Source organism: Andrographis paniculata, unplaced genomic scaffold, assembly GCF_009805555.1.
Source record: "Andrographis paniculata isolate CXL003 unplaced genomic scaffold, ASM980555v1 Contig46END, whole genome shotgun sequence".
NCBI lineage: Eukaryota > Viridiplantae > Streptophyta > Magnoliopsida > Lamiales > Acanthaceae > Andrographis > Andrographis paniculata.
In genome coordinates, this window is record NW_026137580.1 from 238544 (window position 1) to 248060 (window position 9517).

Here is a 9517-nt window from a genome sequence, read left to right on the forward strand (position 1 = left end):
TTCGGAGAGCGAGACAAGATAAAGACAAAATACATGTGTGTTATATAAAATTGGCTGTTTTTTTTTTTTTTTTTAGTTGGATTTCGAATTTAGAATAAAATTTTGAAATTAGATAATTTTTTTATATAATATAAGTAATTATTGATATAATATTTTGAATGAAAAATAATTTTTACTATAATAAAAAAATAGTATTATATTATTTTGTAATTTTGAATTGAAACCAACATTATTTATAATTTTTTAAAAAATACATTATTTTTTCTTATAAAATATTATATTTAAATATTATTTTAAAAAAATATCTAATTTCAATCAATTTCAAACCATAAATTTGACTTTAAAACCTATGGACAAATGGGACCAGTGTTTTCAAATAGCAATTATATTGCTAGTTATTGAAAAAAATAAAAATATATTGGAAATTGTTAGGTTGGTATTAAATATTTTATAAAAAAAATAGTATAAAAATAAATAAAAGAAACCCATTTATTAAGATTTATTTTATGCTATTTTTTTTCTTTCAAAATATTTTATTTAAGTATATAATTTTTTATTTTTATTTAAATATTATATTCGATATTTATTTTTAAATTTTAATATCTTTGGGACAGAAATAATTATTGAATTAAATTTTTATATGACAAATTGAATATTGTTAGATGTAATTCTCTTGGAACGAAAATAATAGATTGAAAAGATATAAGGGATAAAATTTTATTTCTTATTTATATATTCAATATCTATTTTAAAATTTCTAATGATTTTGAAATAAAAATAATTATTGAATTAGATTTTTATATGAAAAATGGATATTGCTAAATATAATACTCTTGGCAAGAAAATATAGGGAGGAAGAAGAGCTATGAAAGAAAAAATATTTTATTTATTTATTTATATATACATATTAATTTGCTAAAGAAGTCCTACCTATAACTTATTTAAAATTCTACTCAGTTCTAGATATGATGTATTTTAAAGGATAAAAAGAGAAAAAATAAGATAAAAATTTGTTTAAATTTGGAGAAATTTCCATAATATATATATATATATATTTTTGTTGAATATCAAGAGATTTATTAATGGAATATGATATTGTATATAAAATCAAAATTGAATTATCGAATAATAGCAGTTGAGGATTCTCATCTTAAAAAAAAAAAAAAAAATTATAGACAAGAATAAAAGTAAGTCATTCATCCATATTTTTAAATTGATTGTTAAAGATAGATACCTCGGAATAGCAATTTGACTACTCTAGATGTTGAAAGACTAATAAAATGACTCACTAAATGAAACTTACGCTTGTATAAAATATCATAATAATTTGATTGTAATTTAAAATTGATTTGAAATGAAATATCAATTTGAGTTTTGTTTAACTAGTCATTTGATGCGATATTTTTTAAAGAAAATATATACTCCATATGTCTCATAACTAAGTATCTGTTTGCTTTTTGTATGTAATTTTTAGAAATATTAGTATTATATTAGGGTATAGTAGGAATAAAATAGAAATGACTAAAATAACCTTATTAGTATTGTGTGATATAAAAGTAATGACATTTGTGTAATATATTATAAATTGTAAGAGTATTTGTAATGTTAGGTAAATAGTACAATTACTAAAAAAAGGAAATGGATACTTTGTTAAGGGACGAACTAAAATGAAAAAAATAAATAGTTTATTATGGGACGGAGGGAGTGTTTTTATTGAAAATTGTGCATAATAAATTGTGTTTATTTTAGTTTGAAATTACAAAAAAAAAAACAAACTCATAATATTTGTTTAATGGTACTTTAAAATTAATTTAAAATAAAACGTTGATTTGTATTTTTGTTAAAATTGTATTATAATTTGTAAAATTAAATAGTATATTTTTATTAAAAATCGTGATACAATTGAATAGTGTACATTTATACTTGAATTCATAAACAAACAAAACATATAGCATACATGATTTCAATTAAAATGATTGAATCAAATAAATTGTATTTATGAATATGATCCAAGTTGTAAATTTTTCATTTAAAATTCATCAAAGTTAAATATGACTCATTCAACACTTGATGTAGATTGAACCAATTTATACGAAAAGACCAGAGAGAAATAATATATATATGGAATCTCATGACATTATTAGTTGTATGTCATTTTCTACAAATTAATTATTGAATTATTTAGTGGAGAATTTAAAAAATTCTTCGCACTTTTGTCTTCGCATGCTTGACTACCAATTTAATTAATGGATAAAGTTCCATGTATTATCCTTTTATACAATATATATACAACATTTGGTGATTAAGATGTCGATTGAGATTAATTAGCATTATATTGATAGAATTTGAAATATAGATAGGTATTACATAAGGTAAAATTAGGCCGCATAAGATATATGTTAATATAATATAAAATCTGATATATGAACAGTAACTTTTGGTAATAATCTAATATATTAATCTCAATACAATAAATATTATTATTATTACATATAGGTAAAAAATAAATTGACAATATATAATAATAACTTACACAATACATGTTGAATTGATTTAAATTATGCGTTAATAGTTGATATGCTACACATGTATCTCTATTTTTCAAATATTATTCCACAAGTTTTCATGTTACACAAACATACTAAAGAGTATAATATTATTTTTTTAATCTAGTATATAATTCTTTCGAGACAATTCAATTAAAACAAAGACAATATATTTTTAGGGGTAATAGTAGAAATTATATGGTATATATATATATATATATTGAAACAAAAATCCAAATGAATAGATCATGATTTTTGTTTGATTTAAAATCGATAAATATTTTTAGAGTGATTTTAGTTTGTATTTTAGTTTTGAATTTTAATTTAAATAATACTTCTTCTGTCCACTTACAAAGTTTACATTTATTTTTGGCACAGAGTAGTTAAAAGTAGTGTAATGACATTTTTGCCCTTACTTTTTTGTGTAAAAGTAATGATGTGATGTAAAATAAGGGTATTTGTGAAAAAAAAAAGTAGGGTATTTAATAAAATGGTAACTTTGTAATTGGACCTCCAAAAATAGAAATATGTAAACATTGTAATTGGATGGAGATAGTATTAAATATTAATATTCTGTAAGGATGAATAATACTATATATTTAAATTACATAGTAAATAAATTGAAAAGAAATAAAATAAACAACAATATAATATAGTTTTATTTTTATTTTTTAAGTTTCTATATGATTTTTAATATTTTTATTATTAGTTATAAAGAATTGAGTAAAAATCACTTAAAATAGTGTTTTTTATTGGTTGGAGTAGCTAACCTTTATAATAAATGTCTTATTAGTATCTTATATTTTAAAATCATTGTCTATAAAATAATGTTTTTTGAAGATTTTCATTGTTAATAAAAAAAATTCTTTAAATATTAAATTAAATAAATAATTTTTTTATATTATATAAAAAATTAATTTTATATTTAATATGTCATATTAATATATATATCATATCAAATAATAATTTCACTTAAAATTCAAATTCAAAATTTAAATTTCAAATAGTCACTTAGGATGTTCAAAATATTTTGCGAACTTTCTTCATCACTATTCTTCTTGTCTATCTTTATTAATAAATTTTATAAAATTATTTTAAACAATAAAATAAGGATAACATAATAAAAAAAGCTATCAAAATTATATTATTTTAAAAATTGTAGCAACAGAAAATATTACAAAAATGCTGGGACTAGGATATATATATATTCTCAAATATATTTCATTTCATCACTATTATGAAGTTTGATATATATATATATATATATATTATACTCTTTCTTTGCATGGCCAAAATCTCATATTAAAGAGACAATATTACAATCAATCTAATTTATAATAAAATTTTGAAATTAAATTTTGGGTTGTGCATGCAACAAAAAAAACTATGTTGTCATATTTTTTAATATTCTCAAGTCTTGATATTATTGTCTTGTGGATAAGTATATTTATACTTGTATTGTTGGTGTGTGTTTCTAAGAAGGTTCCATACACTCTTCTTGTTCCCTTGGTGTGTGTTTCTGAGAAGTTTCAATAAAATTATTTATAGAGTAGTGGATTAATGGTGGATGATTGAGTTCCAGTAGCTATGATTTTTATATGGATTGATTGTGTTAATCAAGTAGATTAGGGGATTGGATATTTGGATATATATTTTATTATTATCAAATTGGTTATGTGGTGCTTACTGGGAATAAACAGTTAACACATATAAAATAATCAATCAAACATATTTATGTAACATAGTAAGATTGTGTTAATATATATATATATAGGTATGTTGTATTGATATATTTTTTTTGTATTAAATCAATTATAACATGTATTGTATGAAACTATATCATGTGTTATCAGTTTATGCGATGTTTTTGTATCATGTTAATATAGTTCATATATTATCGATATATTAGTTTTGTTTGTCCATTTATTATGTGTTTTGTGAGACTCAATCATGTGCTGTAAATCATATATTGTATTTGCATAGTGTTAATATAATTAATGTGTTATCTATCTTTATATGGTGCATTATCTATCTTTATACAGTGTTGTTTGTCTCTATGATGTGCGTTGTTAATTCATGCGTTTATTTATATTATGATACCATAATTCATATATTCTTTATCATTATGTCGTGTGTTGTTTGGGCTTATGTTGTGTACTATTAGTATTGTATTAAATTTTGTATGACAATACAATAACCACCATCTTTTATTATTATTTATTATTATTTTATGTTATCCGTTTATATTTTTTGGGGAGATGGAAAAGTTGGACTTAACAGAAGCTAGCAATTTTAAGAGATGATTTGTTGTTCTTTATATTGATTTTAATGTTTTATATTTTATTCCCTGATTTGAAGAGAAAGTGATTTTTGGAAACACAAAATATATCCATTTTTAATATATAATTTCAAGCAAAAAAAATATATATATTAACAAAATACTTACAATAAATTAATAGTCCCTCCGTCCCAATACAATAGTCTTGTTTACCATTTTTGTCCGTTCTAAAACAATAGTCTTATTTCCATAAATAACCATATCACCATAAAACTACCCATACTTTTTCATTCTTACTACACGATTGTCACTACTTTTTACACTAATACACTCACAAGAGCAAAAAAATTTTTTATCCATATATTTTATCAACTACCAATATAATATCAATATTCCTTAAATTACATGCTCAACCCAATTAAAACTATAGTTTTTGGACGTAGGGAGTAGTATATATGTCATTATTAACATATTTTGCTAGACTTAAATGAGAATGTCTTGTCAATGATTTCAAATATTATGCGAGACTCTTGACTTATTTCCTAAATTGGAAAAATGCTCAAAGTTTAAAGTTTACAATATCTTTGTTACTTAAAAATAAAAAGTAGACTATTTATTTAACAATGTAGTATTGGCTTCTACACCAGTTAATTGCTGAAATTTTAATACCAATAAAATAAGTTTACTACAAAGGTATAACCAATTGCAAATATGGTTCTAATAAAATCGACAACAAGATAAAATATTCATAGTTATTGCATTAGAAGATCCCAATCAAAACTTTTGTATGGTTTGTGATTGCTTACCAATGAAGGATTTATGTGTTTAGTTAATCAAAATGGAGTTACTTGTTAATCGGTTCCTAAAGAATCCCTATAAAAGGCTACATATGATGGATACATGAAAATAATCTTCCTAAATCTCATATGCAAATCTACGTAATCATCAACACAAAAGAATATATTGGAAAATGATATAATATTGAATTTAATCACATAGAGAGTACCATAAATAAGAGATTAAACAAATCTCATAAAGGTAGATACTTTGGTAAACATTAAAACCAAAAAATTCATTTAATTTATCAAATTACACTACAAAAAATATCACTTTTGTAACAAGATTTTTTCGTTGTTAAATCCACTTTTTCCGTTACTAATGATATTAGAGACGAAATTTGAGATGGAATTACGTTAGCTACGTGAACTTTAGGAACAGAATTCCGTTACAAATATACTATTTTTTTTGTAGTGTTATGCATAGGATTAGCAAAGTGGTTCACAAAAATTCTTCCCACATATCTACCCGAAAGATTGAAGTAAAATATTAGTTAAAGTATTTTAAATTCAATGATTTTGTTTCCAAACCAAGGAAAGAAATATAACAAAAGATTATACTAACTTTTTATTTTCAGGATTATAAATTTCAAAGAACAATAAAATATCATCGATTTGTAATATATGGAGGAGGCATAAGACAAAAGAAAGTTTATCATGTAACGAAAAAAAATATGCTTTGGTAATACAGTTGTTTGTATTTGCAATCATTACGGTCTAAGTTCCACTTCTAAAAATAATTTTAGGGGTCATGACATCACATAAAACTTTTAATTCCCTACCTACAATCAAGTTAAGCATGACTACTATAGAAAATGAGAGTAAATGAGACAATATTTATACTATGAAACATCATTAGAAAAATAAGCTGGAAGTAGTATGCCATAAAATATAAAATAGGGATGAATATTTACATTTCGTGATGATTCAAGGAATTACAATACTTGATGCAGAAAGATAGCTGAATCCAAGAGATGTTCCATAAAATAAGAAGGTAACTCAAAATAGTGCCCACTAATGGAAAATTTATAAATAAATGAAGGTTAATTCCTAATATAGATGACAACCCAAGGACATCTTTTTCAATTGAGGTGATATTGAAGAAACCTGATATCCGAAAGTCATTCTTGTCAAAGATCATAATCATAGAAAATACCTCATTTCAAGCATGCCAACAAAAAAATGAAACGAAAAATAGGCTTCAAAAGTTATCAAGCTGTAGTTCAAGTGTCTTTCCAAAACCTTAAATTATTGTCATTTCTGATCTAACACCCCTAAGTATTTTACTTAGAGAATTCCCTCATTTTACGGATATAGTGTGTATAATTGTTTAATCATATTACTTGGAATATACTCAATCTTAAAAATGTTTCTTTTATGTTTTTTCTTCCTATTCATCAAGATTCATTTCAATCTCACAGTTACGCCATTAGTGAATTTAGCTTGCTAAAGCCATCTACTTGACACCAAATATCACAATAATATTCAGATATCAACATAATGTGCAACAATTGAGCTCAACCTCAATCTCAAATTTAATGGATATAGACAATAATCTAACTATTGCTTTACTCCGAAAGAGAACCATCCTACCATTGTTATGACATAATTCATATATAAATGACTAATTTTACCATCTATGTATATGATGATGCTTATATGGCAATGTGAATGAGCATTATGCTAAAAACAATTTTTTATTGTTTTTAATAAGAATTACACAAATTTAAGCTTTACATAATCTTTTACAAAATATATAACATCTTTCACATAAATACTTCAAAATGTTATAATAATATTGCAATGCTAACAACATTAATAAATCATGTCATTTTGCAATGACCATCTAAGAGTTGATGATCAATGTTTTTTGCTTCAAAGTTACAAAAGAAACAATCCCAATGAAGAGATGTTAAAAGGCACACAGATTGAAATATTAAAACTAAAAGCTGTATTTTATCACTATCATACCTAAATTGTCTATCTCTAAAGATTCAATGTATATGACACATGTAACAATAGACTGTTGAAACATGTAGTTTTCATATTTTAAAGTGCGTCAGTTGCTATCTCTCATATATATCTACAAAATTTGTAACTATGTTAGTTTTGTTAAAATATATTTGGAATATAAATATATTTATATTATATTCATGGTATTTACCCTAATCTAATATATTTAAATTATTTTTGATTTATTTAGATAATTTGTGAATTATAATAAATGTGTATAAGTTCTTAAGATTAAAATAGAAAATTTCAATTTCATATTCTACTTTTATCCCGTATATGTTTTTATATTTTGTTGATTTATCTACTTTTATCCATGGTCATGCTACTATTTCTATTTCGTCCCTGCTACTTCGATCTCCATTGACAGAGCCATGCTTTGTTTCCAACTCTAACTTCTTTGTGAGCAAGTCTTATTTCCGAATCTAACTTTGTTGTGAGCAAGTCTTAATTTCGACTCTAACTTCGTTGTGAGTGAATCTTGTTTTCAACTTTAACTTTGTTGTAAGTGAGTCATTCTTCTAACTCCAACTTTGTCGAAAGTCTTTTTTTCAACTCTAGTTTAATGAATGATCTCGCTACATTACTTTCGGTCACTCTTAGCAAATTCAAGTTGATTCGATTTATCTTAAATTTAAAGAGTTGTGTTAAATATATATTGGAATATATATGTATTATATGTTATGGTATTTTCCATATTTAGAAATTTTAACAATTAGATAATTTTTCTATCATTATAATATATGTACAAGTTCTTATTATTTTAATTTTATATTCCAACAAATCTTTCTATTTTTATAATTTATAATCTTTCATCCCAAAAGAGATGAGTAGATGTAAAAAACATAGAACATGTTTGCTGCTAACATTAAATAACTAAAGTATTTTCAATATAGAAAATATATTATAAAACAAAACTGTTAAAACAAACTTAGTAAATTTCGACATTTTCATAAGCATCAAAACTGGCAAGTTTATTTAATTTAGACAAAACATGCACCAGCTTTCCAAGGTGATTCACAAAAATTGTCCAACGTATCTACCAAGTGATGCAGATAATATGTTATTTAAACTACTTGAAATTACTTAAGAGTTATTTCCAAATCACGAAAAGAAATATAACAAAAGTATACCTTAATTTATCATTCTTAAGATCACAAACTTTGAAGAATAGTAAGATGTCATCTTTTATTATACAAGGGGGAGGCATGAGACATGAATCCTAAATAAAAAAAATATAAACTCAATTAATCAATTGACATAAAAGATAAGTTTACTAATATAATCGTTTATATTAGTAAGGAGTCAATACCGGTCCAAGTTCCACTTCTAAGAATGATTTCAGCGTACTATGTTTGTCATATAAATATGTTAGATCCCCAACCTACAATCATACATATGTATATGGAAAAAAAATAAAAAAAAAAAGCTCTTGAATGAAGATGAAATAAAAATAAGTTGGAAGCAATTTGTTCAACATTAATAATAATAATAATAATAATAATAATAATTTACACTATGTGACCAGTCTTGAATAAAATTTTTAGTTTGACAACAGTTGATTTTATTCTTTTATTCTTTATTTTTATTATTATTATTATTCATCCATCATAATTTTTTAATAATATATATTCACAGAAGATTAATTAAATCACTTTTTAATAAAAATTAAAACAAAATGAAAAAAGAACACTTCAATAATATTTTGGACCAACAAAAGATTTATAATGCAAATAAATTGTTTTAAAGAGCTAAAAAATAGGTAAAATAATTGTTACAGTAAAAAAGACAATGAATTAATACTGGGCTTCAATCTAAACTTTTTATATTAGGCCCAATAATAAAAT